Genomic DNA, 18,971 nt, shown 5'->3' on the forward strand with positions numbered 1-18,971 from the left:
CCTGCAACTTCCGCAAATAACTTCCAAGAGACTCACAACATTTTGTACATTTTTTATTTCCCTCTAGTGGGTTCAAAAGAGTATTTTCACAAGGAATGCTGGTATTCGTAGTTTTGCCTGGATTCCTTTCACCCCTTCAGTGGGGTTTGCTAAGTTGCAGACAATTAATGATGCATTTAAAACCCTCCACTGGGTCTCAGAGTGCTGCTTACTCAGTCCATTTTAACAGCTCTGTCATGTCGAAAAAGTCAAAGAAAGGTTCCTTAGCTCCACGCCCCACATTCCTTTCTGGGGGGTGCTCTCCTCCACGGCCGGACTGCCGTGATGATTATGAAAACAAGGGTGTCCTGTGCACGGGGGAACACTCACATGGCAGGCAATTCATCCGAATTATTTTCTTCAGGGGGTCCGGCAAGTTTACACGCTGATTTATATCTCCTGCCTAACGCGTTTCAGAGCCCATGGCTCCTTTGTCAAAGGCTGCCTACAACTTCCGCAAATAACTTCCAAGGGAGTCACAACATTTTGTACATTTTTTATTTCCCTCTAGTGGGTTCAGGTGAGTATTTTCCCAAGGAATGCTGGTATTCGCAGTTTTGCCCTGGATTCCTTTCACCCCTTCAGTGGGGTTTGCTAAGTTGGAGACAATTAATGATGCATTTAAAACCCTCCAGTGGGTCTCAGAGTGCTGCTTACTCAGTCCATTTAAACAGCTCTGTCATGTCGAAAAAGTCAAAGAAAGGTTCCTTAGCTCCACGCCCCACATTCCTTTCTGGGGGGTGCTCTCCTCCACGGCCGGACTGCCGTGATGATTATGAAAACAAAGGTGTCCTGTGCATGAGGGAGCACTCACATGGCAGGCAATTCATCAGAATTAATTTCTTCAGGGGAACCGGCAAGTTTACACGCTGATTTATATCTTCTGCCTAACGTGTTTCAGAGCCCCTGGCTCCTTTGTCAAAGGCTGCCTGCAACTTCCGCAAATAACTTCCAAGAGACTCACAACATTTTGTACATTTTTTATTTCCCTCTAGTGGGTTCAAAAGAGTATTTTCACAAGGAATGCTGGTATTCGTAGTTTTGCCTGGATTCCTTTCACCCCTTCAGTGGGGTTTGCTAAGTTTCAGACAATTAATGATGCATTTAAAACCCTCCACTGGGTCTCAGAGTGCTGCTTACTCAGTCCATTTTAACAGCTCTGTCATGTCGAAAAAGTCAAAGAAAGGTTCCTTAGCTCCACGCCCCACATTCCTTTCTGGGGGGTGCTCTCCTCCACGGCCGGACTGCCGTGATGATTATGAAAACAAGGGTGTCCTGTGCACGGGGGAACACTCACATGGCAGGCAATTCATCCGAATTATTTTCTTCAGGGGGTCCGGCAAGTTTACACGCTGATTTATATCTCCTGCCTAACGCGTTTCAGAGCCCATGGCTCCTTTGTCAAAGGCTGCCTGCAACTTCCGCAAATAACTTCCAAGGGAGTCACAACATTTTGTACATTTTTTATTTCCCTCTAGTGGGTTCAGGTGAGTATTTTCCCAAGGAATGCTGGTATTCGCAGTTTTGCCCTGGATTCCTTTCACCCCTTCAGTGGGGTTTGCTAAGTTGGAGACAATTAATGATGCATTTAAAACCCTCCAGTGGGTCTCAGAGTGCTGCTTACTCAGTCCATTTAAACAGCTCTGTCATGTCGAAAAAGTCAAAGAAAGGTTCCTTAGCTCTACACCCCACATTCCTTTCTGGGGGGTGCTCTCCTTCACGGCCGGACTGCCGTGATGATTATGAAAACAAGGGTGTCCTGTTCACCAGGGAGCACTCACATGGCAGGCAATTCATCCGAATTATTTTCTTCAGGGGAACAGGCAAGTTTACACGCTGATTTATATCTTCTGCCTAACGCGTTTCAGAGCCCCTGGCTCCTTTGTCAAAGGCTGCCTGCAACTTCCGCAAATAACTTCCGAGGGACTCACAACATTTTGTACATTTTTTATTTCCCTCTAGTGGGTTCAGGTGAGTATTTTTACAAGGAATGCTAGTATTCGTAGTTTTGCCCTGGATTCCTTTCACCCCTTCAGTGGGGTTTGCTAAGTTGCAGACAATTAATGATGCATGTAAAACCCTCCAGTGGGTCTCAGAGTGCTGCTTACTCAGTCCATTTAAACAGCTCTGTCATGTCGAAAAAGTCAAAGAAAGGTTCCTTAGCTCCACGCCCCACATTCCTTTCTGGGGGGTGCTCTCCTCCACGTCCGGACTGCCGTGATGATTATGAAAACAAGGGTGTCCTGTGTACGAGGGAGCACTCACATGGCAGGCAATTCATCAGAATTAATTTCTTCAGGGGAACCGGCAAGTTTACACGCTGATTTATGTCTTCTGCCTAACGCGTTTCAGAGCCCCTGGCTCCTTTGTCAAAGGCTGCCTGCAACTTCCGCCAATAACTTCCAAGAGACTCACAACATTTTGTACATTTTTTATTTCCCTCTAGTGGGTTCAGGTCAGTATTTTCACAAGGAATGCTGGTATTCGTAGTTTTGCCCTGGATTCCTTTCACCCCTTCAGTGGGGTTTGCTAAGTTGCAGACAATTAATGATGCATTTATATCCCTCAAGTGGGTCTCAGAGTGCTGCTTACTCTGTCCATTTAAACAGCTCTGTCATGTCGAAAAAATCAAAGAAAGGTTCCTTAGCTCCACGCCCCACATTCCTTTCTAGGGGGTGCTCTCCTCCACGGCCGGACTGCCGTGATGATTATGAAAACAAGGGTGTCCTGTGCACAAGGCAGCACTCACATGGCAGGCAATTCATCAGAATTAATTTCTTCAGGGGAACCGGCAAGTTTTCACGCTGATTCATATCTTTTGCCTAACGCGTTTCAGAGCCCCTGGCTCCTTTGTCAAAGGCTGCCTGCAACTTCCGCAAATAACTTCCAAGGGACTCACAACATTTTGTACATTTTTTTATTTCCCTCTAGTGGGTTCAGGTGAGTATTTTCACAAGGAATGCTGGTATTCGCAGTTTTGCCCTGGATTCCTTTCACCCCTTCAGTGGGGTTTGCTAAGTTGCAGACAATTAATGATGCATTTAAAACCCTCCAGTGGGTCTCAGAGTGCTGCTTACTCAGTCCATTTAAACAGCTCTGTCATGTCGAAAAAGTCAAAGAAAGGTTCCTTAGCTCCACGCCCCACATTCCTTTCTGGGGGGTGCTCACCTCCACGGCCGGACTGCCATGATGATTATGAAAACAAGGGTGTCCTGTGCACGAGGGAGCACTCACATGGCAGGCAATTCATCAGAATTAATTTCTTCAGGGGAACCGGCAAGTTTACAAGCTGATTTATATCTTCTGCCTAACGCCTTTCAGAGCCCCTGGCAACTTTGTCAAAGTCTGATTGCAACTTCCGCAAATAACTTCCAAGGGACTCACAACATTTTGTAAATTTTTTATTTCCCTCTAGTGGGTTCAGGTGAGTATTTTCACAAGGAATGCTGGTATTCGTAGTTGTGCCCTGGATTCCTTTCACCCCTTCAGTGGGGTTTGCTAAGTTGCAGACAATTAATGATGCATTTAAAACCCTCCAGTGGGTCTCAGAGTGCTGCTTACTCAGTCCATTTAAACAGCTCTCTCATGTCGAAAAAGTCAAAGAAAGGTTCCTTAGCTCTACACCCCACATTCCTTTCTGGGGGGTGCTCTCCTTCACGGCCGGACTGCCGTGATGATTATGAAAACAAGGGTGTCCTGTGCACCAGGGAGCACTCACATGGCAGGCAATTCATCCGAATTATTTTCTTCAGGGGAACAGGCAAGTTTACACGCTGATTTATATCTTCTGCCTAACGTGTATCTGAGTCCCTGGCTCCTTTGTCAAAGGCTGCCTGAAACTTCCGCAAATAACTTCCAAGGGACTCACAACATTTTGTACATTTTTTATTTCCCTCTAGTGGGTTCAGGTGAGTATTTTCACAAGGAATGCTGGTATTCGTAGTTTTGCCCTGGATTCCTTTCACCCCTTCAGTGGGGTTTGCTAAGTTGCAGACTATTAATGATGCATTTAAAACCCTCCAGTGTGTCTCAGAGTGCTGCTTACTCAGTCCATTTTAACAGCTCTGTCATGTCGAAAAAGTCAAAGAAAGGTTCCTTAGCTCCACGCCCCACATTCCTTCCTGGGGGGTGCTCTCCTCCACGGCCGGACTGCCGTGATGATTATGAAAACAAGGGTGTCCTGTGCATGAGGGAGCACTCACATGGCAGGCAATTCATCAGAATTAATTTCTTCAGGGGAACCGGCAAGTTTACACGCTGATTTATATCTTCTGCCTAACGCGTTTCAGAGTCCCTGGCTCCTTTGTCAAAGGCTGCCTGAAACTTCCGCAAATAACTTCCAAGGGACTCACAACATTTTGTAAATTTTTTGTTTCCCTCTAGTGGGTTCAGGTGAGTATTTTCACAAGGAATGCTGGTATTCGTAGTTTTGCCCTGGATTCCTTTCACCCCTTCAGTGGGGTTTGGTAAGTTGCAGACAATTAATGATGCATTTAAAACCCTCCAGTGAGTCTCAGAGTGCTGCTTACTCCGTCCATTTAAACAGCTCTGTCATGTCGAAAAAGTCAAAGAAAGGTTCCTTAGCTCCACGCCCCACATTCCTTTCTGGGGGGTGCTCTCCTCCACGGCCGAACTGCCGTGATGATTATGAAAACAAGGGTGTCCTGTGCATGAGGGAGCACTCACATGGCAGGCAATTCATCAGAATTAATATCTTCAGGGAAACCGGCAAGTTTACACGCTGATTTATATCTTCTGCCGAACGCGTTTCAGAGCCCCTGGCTCCTTTGTCAAAGGCTGCCTGCAACTTCCGCAAATAACTTCCAAGGCACTCACAACATTTTGTACATTTTTTATTTCCCTCTAGTGGGTTCAGGTGAGTATTTTCACAAGGAATGCTGGTATTCGCAGTTTTGCCCTGGATTCCTTTCACCCCTTCAGTGGGCTTTGCTAAGTTGCAGACAATTAATGATGCATGTAAAACCCTCCAGTGGGTCTCAGAGTGCTGCTTACTCAGTCCATTTAAACAGCTTTGTCATGTCGAAAAAGTCAAAGAAAGGTTCCTTAGCTCCACGCCCCACATTCCTTTCTGGGGGGTGCTCTCCTCCACGTCCGGACTGCCGTGATGATTATGAAATCAAGGGTGTCCTGTGTACGAGGGAGCACTCACATGGCAGGCAATTCATCAGAATTAATTTCTTCAGGGGAACCGGCAAGTTTACACGCTGATTTATATCTTCTGCCTAATGCGTTTCAGAGCCCCTGGCTCCTTTGTCAAAGGCTGCCTGCAACTTCCGCAAATAACTTCCAAGGGACTCACCACATTTTGTACATTTTTTATTTCCCTCTAGTGGGTTCAGGTGAGTATTTTCACAAGGAATGCTGGTATTCGCAGTTTTGCCCTGGATTCCTTTCACCCCTTCAGTGGGGTTTGCTAAGTTGCAGACAATTAATGATGCATTTAAAACCCTCCAGTGGGTCTCAGAGTGCTGCTTACTCAGTCCATTTAAACAGCTCTGTCATGTCGAAAAAGTCAAAGAAAGGTTCCTTAGCTCCACTCCCCACATTCCTTTCAGGGGGTTGCTCACCTCCACGGCCAGACTGCCGTGATGATTATGAAAACAAGGGTGTCCTGTGCACGAGGGAGCACTCACATGGCAGGCAATTCATCAGAATGAATTTCTTCAGTGGAACCGGCAAGTTTACACGCTGATTTATATCTTCTGCCTAACGTGTTTCAGAGCCCCTGGCTCCTTTGTCAAAGGCTGCCTGCAACTTCCGCAAATAACTTCCAAGAGACTCACAACATTTTGTACATTTTTTATTTCCCTCTAGTGGGTTCAAAAGAGTATTTTCACAAGGAATGCTGGTATTCGTAGTTTTGCCTGGATTCCTTTCACCCCTTCAGTGGGGTTTGCTAAGTTGCAGACAATTAATGATGCATTTAAAACCCTCCACTGGGTCTCAGAGTGCTGCTTACTCAGTCCATTTTAACAGCTCTGTCATGTCGAAAAAGTCAAAGAAAGGTTCCTTAGCTCCACGCCCCACATTCCTTTCTGGGGGGTGCTCTCCTCCACGGCCGGACTGCCGTGATGATTATGAAAACAAGGGTGTCCTGTGCACGGGGGAACACTCACATGGCAGGCAATTCATCCGAATTATTTTCTTCAGGGGGTCCGGCAAGTTTACACGCTGATTTATATCTCCTGCCTAACGCGTTTCAGAGCCCATGGCTCCTTTGTCAAAGGCTGCCTACAACTTCCGCAAATAACTTCCAAGGGAGTCACAACATTTTGTACATTTTTTATTTCCCTCTAGTGGGTTCAGGTGAGTATTTTCCCAAGGAATGCTGGTATTCGCAGTTTTGCCCTGGATTCCTTTCACCCCTTCAGTGGGGTTTGCTAAGTTGGAGACAATTAATGATGCATTTAAAACCCTCCAGTGGGTCTCAGAGTGCTGCTTACTCAGTCCATTTAAACAGCTCTGTCATGTCGAAAAAGTCAAAGAAAGGTTCCTTAGCTCCACGCCCCACATTCCTTTCTGGGGGGTGCTCTCCTCCACGGCCGGACTGCCGTGATGATTATGAAAACAAAGGTGTCCTGTGCATGAGGGAGCACTCACATGGCAGGCAATTCATCAGAATTAATTTCTTCAGGGGAACCGGCAAGTTTACACGCTGATTTATATCTTCTGCCTAATGCGTTTCAGAGCCCCTGGCTCCTTTGTCAAAGGCTACCTGCAACTTCCGCAAATAACTTCCAAGAGACTCACAACATTTTGTACATTTTTTATTTCCCTCTAGTGGGTTCGGGTGAGTATTTTCACAAGGAATGCTGGTATTCGTAGTTTTGCCCTGGATTCCTTTTACCCCTTCAGTGGGGTTTGCTAAGTTGCAGACAATTAATGATGCATTTAAAAGCCTCCAGTGGGTCTCAGAGTGCTGCTTACTCAGTCCATTTAAACAGCTCTGTCATGTCGAAAAAGTCAAAGAAAGGTTCCTTAGCTCTACACCCCACATTCCTTTCTGGGGGGTGCTCTCCTTCACGGCCGGACTGCCGTGATGATTATGAAAACAAGGGTGTCCTGTTCACCAGGGAGCACTCACATGGCAGGCAATTCATCCGAATTATTTTCTTCAGGGGGTCCGGCAAGTTTACACGCTGATTTATATCTCCTGCCTAACGCGTTTCAGAGCCCATGGCTCCTTTGTCAAAGGCTGCCTGCAACTTCCGCAAATAACTTCCAAGGGAGTCACAACATTTTGTACATTTTTTATTTCCCTCTAGTGGGTTCAGGTGAGTATTTTCCCAAGGAATGCTGGTATTCGCAGTTTTGCCCTGGATTCCTTTCACCCCTTCAGTGGGGTTTGCTAAGTTGGAGACAATTAATGATGCATTTAAAACCCTCCAGTGGGTCTCAGAGTGCTGCTTACTCAGTCCATTTAAACAGCTCTGTCATGTCGAAAAAGTCAAAGAAAGGTTCCTTAGCTCCACGCCCCACATTCCTTTCTGGGGGGTGCTCTCCTCCACGGCCGGACTGCCGTGATGATTATGAAAACAAAGGTGTCCTGTGCATGAGGGAGCACTCACATGGCAGGCAATTCATCAGAATTAATTTCTTCAGGGGAACCGGCAAGTTTACACGCTGATTTATATCTTCTGCCTAATGCGTTTCAGAGCCCCTGGCTCCTTTGTCAAAGGCTACCTGCAACTTCCGCAAATAACTTCCAAGAGACTCACAACATTTTGTACATTTTTTATTTCCCTCTAGTGGGTTCGGGTGAGTATTTTCACAAGGAATGCTGGTATTCGTAGTTTTGCCCTGGATTCCTTTTACCCCTTCTTTGGGGTTTGCTAAGTTGCAGACAATTAATGATGCATTTAAAAGCCTCCAGTGGGTCTCAGAGTGCTGCTTACTCAGTCCATTTAAACAGCTCTGTCATGTCGAAAAAGTCAAAGAAAGGTTCCTTAGCTCTACACCCCACATTCCTTTCTGGGGGGTGCTCTCCTTCACGGCCGGACTGCCGTGATGATTATGAAAACAAGGGTGTCCTGTTCACCAGGGAGCACTCACATGGCAGGCAATTCATCCGAATTATTTTCTTCAGGGGGTCCGGCAAGTTTACACGCTGATTTATATCTCCTGCCTAACGCGTTTCAGAGCCCATGGCTCCTTTGTCAAAGGCTGCCTGCAACTTCCGCAAATAACTTCCAAGGGAGTCACAACATTTTGTACATTTTTTATTTCCCTCTAGTGGGTTCAGGTGAGTATTTTCCCAAGGAATGCTGGTATTCGCAGTTTTGCCCTGGATTCCTTTCACCCCTTCAGTGGGGTTTGCTAAGTTGGAGACAATTAATGATGCATTTAAAACCCTCCAGTGGGTCTCAGAGTGCTGCTTACTCAGTCCATTTAAACAGCTCTGTCATGTCGAAAAAGTCAAAGAAAGGTTCCTTAGCTCCACGCCCCACATTCCTTTCTGGGGGGTGCTCTCCTCCACGGCCGGACTGCCGTGATGATTATGAAAACAAGGGTGTCCTGTGCATGAGGGAGCACTCACATTGCAGGCAATTCATCAGAATTAATTTCTTCAGGGGAACCGGCAAGTTTACACGCTGATTTATATCTTCTGCCTAATGCGTTTCAGAGCCCCTGGCTCCTTTGTCAAAGGCTACCTGCAACTTCCGCAAATAACTTCCAAGAGACTCACAACATTTTGTACATTTTTTATTTCCCTCTAGTGGGTTCGGGTGAGTATTTTCACAAGGAATGCTGGTATTCGTAGTTTTGCCCTGGATTCCTTTTACCCCTTCAGTGGGGTTTGCTAAGTTGCAGACAATTAATGATGCATTTAAAAGCCTCCAGTGGGTCTCAGAGTGCTGCTTACTCAGTCCATTTAAACAGCCCTGTCATGTCGAAAAAGTCAAAGAAAGGTTCCTTAGCTCTACACTCCACATTCCTTTCTGGGGGGTGCTCTCCTTCACGGCCGGACTGCCGTGATGATTATGAAAACAAGGGTGTCCTGTTCACCAGGGAGCACTCACATGGCAGGCAATTCATCCGAATTATTTTCTTCAGGGGAACAGGCAAGTTTACACGCTGATTTATATCTTCTGCCTAACGCGTTTCAGAGCCCCTGGCTCCTTTGTCAAAGGCTGCCTGCAACTTCCGCAAATAACTTCCGAGGGACTCACAACATTTTGTACATTTTTTATTTCCCTCTAGTGGGTTCAGGTGAGTATTTTTACAAGGAATGCTAGTATTCGTAGTTTTGCCCTGGATTCCTTTCACCCCTTCAGTGGGGTTTGCTAAGTTGCAGACAATTAATGATGCATGTAAAACCCTCCAGTGGGACTCAGAGTGCTGCTTACTCAGTCCATTTAAACAGCTCTGTCATGTCGAAAAAGTCAAAGAAAGGTTCCTTAGCTCCACGCCCCACATTCCTTTCTGGGGGGTGCTCTCCTCCACGTCCGGACTGCCGTGATGATTATGAAAACAAGGGTGTCCTGTGTACGAGGGAGCACTCACATGGCAGGCAATTCATCAGAATTAATTTCTTCAGGGGAACCGGCAAGTTTACACGCTGATTTATGTCTTCTGCCTAACGCGTTTCAGAGCCCCTGGCTCCTTTGTCAAAGGCTGCCTGCAACTTCCGCCAATAACTTCCAAGAGACTCACAACATTTTGTACATTTTTTATTTCCCTCTAGTGGGTTCAGGTCAGTATTTTCACAAGGAATGCTGGTATTCGTAGTTTTGCCCTGGATTCCTTTCACCCCTTCAGTGGGGTTTGCTAAGTTGCAGACAATTAATGATGCATTTATATCCCTCAAGTGGGTCTCAGAGTGCTTACTCTGTCCATTTAAACAGCTCTGTCATGTCGAAAAAATCAAAGAAAGGTTCCTTAGCTCCACGCCCCACATTCCTTTCTAGGGGGTGCTCTCCTCCACGGCCGGACTGCCGTGATGATTATGAAAACAAGGGTGTCCTGTGCACAAGGCAGCACTCACATGGCAGGCAATTCATCAGAATTAATTTCTTCAGGGGAACCGGCAAGTTTTCACGCTGATTCATATCTTTTGCCTAACGCGTTTCAGAGCCCCTGGCTCCTTTGTCAAAGGCTGCCTGCAACTTCCGCAAATAACTTCCAAGGGACTCACAACATTTTGTACATTTTTTATTTCCCTCTAGTGGGTTCAGGTGAGTATTTTCACAAGGAATGCTGGTATTCGCAGTTTTGCCCTGGATTCCTTTCACCCCTTCAGTGGGGTTTGCTAAGTTGCAGACAATTAATGATGCATTTAAAACCCTCCAGTGGGTCTCAGAGTGCTGCTTACTCAGTCCATTTAAACAGCTCTGTCATGTCGAAAAAGTCAAAGAAAGGTTCCTTAGCTCCACGCCCCACATTCCTTTCTGGGGGGTGCTCACCTCCACGGCCGGACTGCCATGATGATTATGAAAACAAGGGTGTCCTGTGCACGAGGGAGCACTCACATGGCAGGCAATTCATCAGAATTAATTTCTTCAGGGGAACCGGCAAGTTTACAAGCTGATTTATATCTTCTGCCTAACGCCTTTCAGAGCCCCTGGCAACTTTGTCAAAGTCTGATTGCAACTTCCGCAAATAACTTCCAAGGGACTCACAACATTTTGTAAATTTTTTATTTCCCTCTAGTGGGTTCAGGTGAGTATTTTCACAAGGAATGCTGGTATTCGTAGTTGTGCCCTGGATTCCTTTCACCCCTTCAGTGGGGTTTGCTAAGTTGCAGACAATTAATGATGCATTTAAAACCCTCCAGTGGGTCTCAGAGTGCTGCTTACTCAGTCCATTTAAACAGCTCTCTCATGTCGAAAAAGTCAAAGAAAGGTTCCTTAGCTCTACACCCCACATTCCTTTCTGGGGGGTGCTCTCCTTCACGGCCGGACTGCCGTGATGATTATGAAAACAAGGGTGTCCTGTGCATGAGGGAGCACTCACATGGCAGGCAATTCATCCGAATTATTTTCTTCAGGGGAACAGGCAAGTTTACACGCTGATTTATATCTTCTGCCTAACGTGTATCTGAGTCACTGGCTCCTTTGTCAAAGGCTGCCTGAAACTTCCGCAAATAACTTCCAAGGGACTCACAACATTTTGTAAATTTTTTGTTTCCCTCTAGTGGGTTCAGGTGAGTATTTTCACAAGGAATGCTGGTATTCGCAGTTTTGCCCTGGATTCCTTTCACCCCTTCAGTGGGCTTTGCTAAGTTGCAGACAATTAATGATGCATGTAAAACCCTCCAGTGGGTCTCAGAGTGCTGCTTACTCAGTCCATTTAAACAGCTTTGTCATGTCGAAAAAGTCAAAGAAAGGTTCCTTAGCTCTACACCCCACATTCCTTTCTGGGGGGTGCTCTCCTTCACGGCCGGACTGCCGTGATGATTATGAAAACAAGGGTGTCCTGTTCACCAGGGAGCACTCACATGGCAGGCAATTCATCCAAATTATTTTCTTCAGGGGAACAGGCAAGTTTACACGCTGATTTATATCTTCTGCCTAACGCGTTTCAGAGCCCCTGGCTCCTTTGTCAAAGGCTGCCTGCAACTTCCGCAAATAACTTCCGAGGGACTCACAACATTTTGTACATTTTTTATTTCCCTCTAGTGGGTTCAGGTGAGTATTTTTACAAGGAATGCTGGTATTCGTAGTTTTCCCCTGGATTCCTTTCACCCCTTCAGTGGGGTTTGCTAAGTTGCAGACAATTAATGATGCATGTAAAACCCTCCAGTGGGTCTCAGAGTGCTGCTTACTCAGTCCATTTAAACAGCTTTGTCATGTCGAAAAAGTCAAAGAAAGGTTCCTTAGCTCCACGCCCCACATTCCTTTCTGGGGGGTGCTCTCCTCCACGTCCGGACTGCCGTGATGATTATGAAATCAAGGGTGTCCTGTGTACGAGGGAGCACTCACATGGCAGGCAATTCATCAGAATTAATTTCTTCAGGGGAACCGGCAAGTTTACACGCTGATTTATATCTTCTGCCTAATGCGTTTCAGAGCCCCTGGCTCCTTTGTCAAAGGCTGCCTGCAACTTCCGCAAATAACTTCCAAGGGACTCACCACATTTTGTACATTTTGTATTTCCCTCTAGTGGGTTCAGGTGAGTATTTTCACAAGGAATGCTGGTATTCGCAGTTTTGCCCTGGATTCCTTTCACCCCTTCAGTGGGGTTTGCTAAGTTGCAGACAATTAATGATGCATTTAAAACCCTCCAGTGGGTCTCAGAGTGCTGCTTACTCAGTCCATTTAAACAGCTCTGTCATGTCGAAAAAGTCAAAGAAAGGTTACTTAGCTCCACGCCCCACATTCCTTTCTGGGGGGGTGCTCTCCTCCACGGCCGGACTGCCGTGATGATTATGAAAACAAGGGTGTCCTGTGCACGAGGGAGCACTCACATGGCAGGCAATTCATCAGAATTAATTTCTTCAGGGGAACCGGCAAGTTTACACGCTGATTTATATCTTCTGCCTAACGTGTTTCAGAGCCCCTGGCTCCTTTGTCAAAGGCTGCCTGCAACTTCCGCAAATAACTTCCAAGAGACTCACAACATTTTGTACATTTTTTATTTCCCTCTAGTGGGTTCAAAAGAGTATTTTCACAAGGAATGCTGGTATTCGTAGTTTTGCCTGGATTCCTTTCACCCCTTCAGTGGGGTTTGCTAAGTTTCAGACAATTAATGATGCATTTAAAACCCTCCACTGGGTCTCAGAGTGCTGCTTACTCAGTCCATTTTAACAGCTCTGTCATGTCGAAAAAGTCAAAGAAAGGTTCCTTAGCTCCACGCCCCACATTCCTTTCTGGGGGGTGCTCTCCTCCACGGCCGGACTGCCGTGATGATTATGAAAACAAGGGTGTCCTGTGCACGGGGGAACACTCACATGGCAGGCAATTCATCCGAATTATTTTCTTCAGGGGGTCCGGCAAGTTTACACGCTGATTTATATCTCCTGCCTAACGCGTTTCAGAGCCCATGGCTCCTTTGTCAAAGGCTGCCTGCAACTTCCGCAAATAACTTCCAAGGGAGTCACAACATTTTGTACATTTTTTATTTCCCTCTAGTGGGTTCAGGTGAGTATTTTCCCAAGGAATGCTGGTATTCGCAGTTTTGCCCTGGATTCCTTTCACCCCTTCAGTGGGGTTTGCTAAGTTGGAGACAATTAATGATGCATTTAAAACCCTCCAGTGGGTCTCAGAGTGCTGCTTACTCAGTCCATTTAAACAGCTCTGTCATGTCGAAAAAGTCAAAGAAAGGTTCCTTAGCTCTACACCCCACATTCCTTTCTGGGGGGTGCTCTCCTTCACGGCCGGACTGCCGTGATGATTATGAAAACAAGGGTGTCCTGTTCACCAGGGAGCACTCACATGGCAGGCAATTCATCCGAATTATTTTCTTCAGGGGAACAGGCAAGTTTACACGCTGATTTATATCTTCTGCCTAACGCGTTTCAGAGCCCCTGGCTCCTTTGTCAAAGGCTGCCTGCAACTTCCGCAAATAACTTCCGAGGGACTCACAACATTTTGTACATTTTTTATTTCCCTCTAGTGGGTTCAGGTGAGTATTTTTACAAGGAATGCTAGTATTCGTAGTTTTGCCCTGGATTCCTTTCACCCCTTCAGTGGGGTTTGCTAAGTTGCAGACAATTAATGATGCATGTAAAACCCTCCAGTGGGTCTCAGAGTGCTGCTTACTCAGTCCATTTAAACAGCTCTGTCATGTCGAAAAAGTCAAAGAAAGGTTCCTTAGCTCCACGCCCCACATTCCTTTCTGGGGGGTGCTCTCCTCCACGTCCGGACTGCCGTGATGATTATGATAACAAGGGTGTCCTGTGTACGAGGGAGCACTCACATGGCAGGCAATTCATCAGAATTAATTTCTTCAGGGGAACCGGCAAGTTTACACGCTGATTTATGTCTTCTGCCTAACGCGTTTCAGAGCCCCTGGCTCCTTTGTCAAAGGCTGCCTGCAACTTCCGCCAATAACTTCCAAGAGACTCACAACATTTTGTACATTTTTTATTTCCCTCTAGTGGGTTCAGGTCAGTATTTTCACAAGGAATGCTGGTATTCGTAGTTTTGCCCTGGATTCCTTTCACCCCTTCAGTGGGGTTTGCTAAGTTGCAGACAATTAATGATGCATTTATATCCCTCAAGTGGGTCTCAGAGTGCTGCTTACTCTGTCCATTTAAACAGCTCTGTCATGTCGAAAAAATCAAAGAAAGGTTCCTTAGCTCCACGCCCCACATTCCTTTCTAGGGGGTGCTCTCCTCCACGGCCGGACTGCCGTGATGATTATGAAAACAAGGGTGTCCTGTGCACAAGGCAGCACTCACATGGCAGGCAATTCATCAGAATTAATTTCTTCAGGGGAACCGGCAAGTTTTCACGCTGATTCATATCTTTTGCCTAACGCGTTTCAGAGCCCCTGGCTCCTTTGTCAAAGGCTGCCTGCAACTTCCGCAAATAACTTCCAAGGGACTCACAACATTTTGTACATTTTTTTATTTCCCTCTAGTGGGTTCAGGTGAGTATTTTCACAAGGAATGCTGGTATTCGCAGTTTTGCCCTGGATTCCTTTCACCCCTTCAGTGGGGTTTGCTAAGTTGCAGACAATTAATGATGCATTTAAAACCCTCCAGTGGGTCTCAGAGTGCTGCTTACTCAGTCCATTTAAACAGCTCTGTCATGTCGAAAAAGTCAAAGAAAGGTTCCTTAGCTCCACGCCCCACATTCCTTTCTGGGGGGTGCTCACCTCCACGGCCGGACTGCCATGATGATTATGAAAACAAGGGTGTCCTGTGCACGAGGGAGCACTCACATGGCAGGCAATTCATCAGAATTAATTTCTTCAGGGGAACCGGCAAGTTTACAAGCTGATTTATATCTTCTGCCTAACGCCTTTCAGAGCCCCTGGCAACTTTGTCAAAGTCTGATTGCAACTTCCGCAAATAACTTCCAAGGGACTCACAACATTTTGTAAATTTTTTATTTCCCTCTAGTGGGTTCAGGTGAGTATTTTCACAAGGAATGCTGGTATTCGTAGTTGTGCCCTGGATTCCTTTCACCCCTTCAGTGGGGTTTGCTAAGTTGCAGACAATTAATGATGCATTTAAAACCCTCCAGTGGGTCTCAGAGTGCTGCTTACTCAGTCCATTTAAACAGCTCTCTCATGTCGAAAAAGTCAAAGAAAGGTTCCTTAGCTCTACACCCCACATTCCTTTCTGGGGGGTGCTCTCCTTCACGGCCGGACTGCCGTGATGATTATGAAAACAAGGGTGTCCTGTGCATGAGGGAGCACTCACATGGCAGGCAATTCATCCGAATTATTTTCTTCAGGGGAACAGGCAAGTTTACACGCTGATTTATATCTTCTGCCTAACGTGTATCTGAGTCACTGGCTCCTTTGTCAAAGGCTGCCTGAAACTTCCGCAAATAACTTCCAAGGGACTCACAACATTTTGTAAATTTTTTGTTTCCCTCTAGTGGGTTCAGGTGAGTATTTTCACAAGGAATGCTGGTATTCGTAGTTTTGCCCTGGATTCCTTTCACCCCTTCAGTGGGGTTTGGTAAGTTGCAGACAATTAATGATGCATTTAAAACCCTCCAGTGAGTCTCAGAGTGCTGCTTACTCCGTCCATTTAAACAGCTCTGTCATGTCGAAAAAGTCAAAGAAAGGTTCCTTAGCTCCACGCCCCACATTCCTTTCTGGGGGGTGCTCTCCTCCACGGCCGAACTGCCGTGATGATTATGAAAACAAGGGTGTCCTGTGCATGAGGGAGCACTCACATGGCAGGCAATTCATCCAAATTATTTTCTTCAGGGGAACAGGCAAGTTTACACGCTGATTTATATCTTCTGCCTAACGCGTTTCAGAGCCCCTGGCTCCTTTGTCAAAGGCTGCCTGCAACTTCCGCAAATAACTTCCGAGGGACTCACAACATTTTGTACATTTTTTATTTCCCTCTAGTGGGTTCAGGTGAGTATTTTTACAAGGAATGCTGGTATTCGTAGTTTTGCCCTGGATTCCTTTCACCCCTTCAGTGGGGTTTGCTAAGTTGCAGACAATTAATGATGCATGTAAAACCCTCCAGTGGGTCTCAGAGTGCTGCTTACTCAGTCCATTTAAACAGCTTTGTCATGTCGAAAAAGTCAAAGAAAGGTTCCTTAGCTCCACGCCCCACATTCCTTTCTGGGGGGTGCTCTCCTCCACGTCCGGACTGCCGTGATGATTATGAAATCAAGGGTGTCCTGTGTACGAGGGAGCACTCACATGGCAGGCAATTCATCAGAATTAATTTCTTCAGGGGAACCGGCAAGTTTACACGCTGATTTATATCTTCTGCCTAATGCGTTTCAGAGCCCCTGGCTCCTTTGTCAAAGGCTGCCTGCAACTTCCGCAAATAACTTCCAAGGGACTCACCACATTTTGTACATTTTTTATTTCCCTCTAGTGGGTTCAGGTGAGTATTTTCACAAGGAATGCTGGTATTCGCAGTTTTGCCCTGGATTCCTTTCACCCCTTCAGTGGGGTTTGCTAAGTTGCAGACAATTAATGATGCATTTAAAACCCTCCAGTGGGTCTCAGAGTGCTGCTTACTCAGTCCATTTAAACAGCTCTGTCATGTCGAAAAAGTCAAAGAAAGGTTACTTAGCTCCACGCCCCACATTCCTTTCTGGGGGGGTGCTCTCCTCCACGGCCGGACTGCCGTGATGATTATGAAAACAAGGGTGTCCTGTGCACGAGGGAGCACTCACATGGCAGGCAATTCATCAGAATTAATTTCTTCAGGGGAACCGGCAAGTTTACACGCTGATTTATATCTTCTGCCTAACGTGTTTCAGAGCCCCTGGCTCCTTTGTCAAAGGCTGCCTGCAACTTCCGCAAATAACTTCCAAGAGACTCACAACATTTTGTACATTTTTTATTTCCCTCTAGTGGGTTCAAAAGAGTATTTTCACAAGGAATGCTGGTATTCGTAGTTTTGCCTGGATTCCTTTCACCCCTTCAGTGGGGTTTGCTAAGTTGCAGACAATTAATGATGCATTTAAAACCCTCCACTGGGTCTCAGAGTGCTGCTTACTCAGTCCATTTTAACAGCTCTGTCATGTCGAAAAAGTCAAAGAAAGGTTCCTTAGCTCCACGCCCCACATTCCTTTCTGGGGGGTGCTCTCCTCCACGGCCGGACTGCCGTGATGATTATGAAAACAAGGGTGTCCTGTGCACGGGGGAACACTCACATGGCAGGCAATTCATCCGAATTATTTTCTTCAGGGGGTCCGGCAAGTTTACACGCTGATTTATATCTCCTGCCTAACGCGTTTCAGAGCCCATGGCTCCTTTGTCAAAGGCTGCCTGCAACTTCCGCAAATAACTTCCAAGGGAGTCACAACATTTTGTACATTTTTTATTTCCCTCTAGTGGGTTCAGGTGAGTATTTTCCCAAGGAATGCTGGTATTCGCAGTTTTGCCCTGGATTCCTTTCACCCCTTCAGTGGGGTTTGCTAAGTTGGAGACAATTAATGATGCATTTAAAACCCTCCAGTGGGTCTCAGAGTGCTGCTTACTCAGTCCATTTAAACAGCTCTGTCATGTCGAAAAAGTCAAAGAAAGGTTCCTTAGCTCTACACCCCACATTCCTTTCTGGGGGGTGCTCTCCTTCACGGCCGGACTGCCGTGATGATTATGAAAACAAGGGTGTCCTGTTCACCAGGGAGCACTCACATGGCAGGCAATTCATCCGAATTATTTTCTTCAGGGGAACAGGCAAGTTTACACGCTGATTTATATCTTCTGCCTAACGCGTTTCAGAGCCCCTGGCTCCTTTGTCAAAGGCTGCCTGCAACTTCCGCAAATAACTTCCGAGGGACTCACAACATTTTGTACATTTTTTATTTCCCTCTAGTGGGTTCAGGTGAGTATTTTTACAAGGAATGCTAGTATTCGTAGTTTTGCCCTGGATTCCTTTCACCCCTTCAGTGGGGTTTGCTAAGTTGCAGACAATTAATGATGCATGTAAAACCCTCCAGTGGGTCTCAGAGTGCTGCTTACTCAGTCCATTTAAACAGCTCTGTCATGTCGAAAAAGTCAAAGAAAGGTTCCTTAGCTCCACGCCCCACATTCCTTTCTGGGGGGTGCTCTCCTCCACGTCCGGACTGCCGTGATGATTATGAAAACAAGGGTGTCCTGTGTACGAGGGAGCACTCACATGGCAGGCAATTCATCAGAATTAATTTCTTCAGGGGAACCGGCAAGTTTACACGCTGATTTATGTCTTCTGCCTAACGCGTTTCAGAGCCCCTGGCTCCTTTGTCAAAGGCTGCCTGCAACTTCCGCCAATAACTTCCAAGAGACTCACAACATTTTGTACATTTTTTATTTCCCTCTAGTGGGTTCAGGTCAGTATTTTCACAAGGAATGCTGGTATTCGTAGTTTTGCCCTGGATTCCTTTCACCCCTTCAGTGGGGTTTGCTAAGTTGCAGACAATTAATGATGCATTTATATCCCTCAAGTGGGTCTCAGAGTGCTGCTTACTCTGTCCATTTAAACAGCTCTGTCATGTCGAAAAAATCAAAGAAAGGTTCCTTAGCTCCACGCCCCACATTCCTTTCTAGGGGGTGCTCTCCTCCACGGCCGGACTGCCGTGATGATTATGAAAACAAGGGTGTCCTGTGCACAAGGCAGCACTCACATGGCAGGCAATTCATCAGAATTAATTTCTTCAGGGGAACCGGCAAGTTTTCACGCTGATTCATATCTTTTGCCTAACGCGTTTCAGAGCCCCTGGCTCCTTTGTCAAAGGCTGCCTGCAACTTCCGCAAATAACTTCCAAGGGACTCACAACATTTTGTACATTTTTTTATTTCCCTCTAGTGGGTTCAGGTGAGTATTTTCACAAGGAATG

This window comes from Triturus cristatus, chromosome 1_1 (genome assembly GCF_964204655.1).
Source record: "Triturus cristatus chromosome 1_1, aTriCri1.1, whole genome shotgun sequence".
Taxonomy (NCBI): Eukaryota; Metazoa; Chordata; class Amphibia; order Caudata; family Salamandridae; genus Triturus; species Triturus cristatus.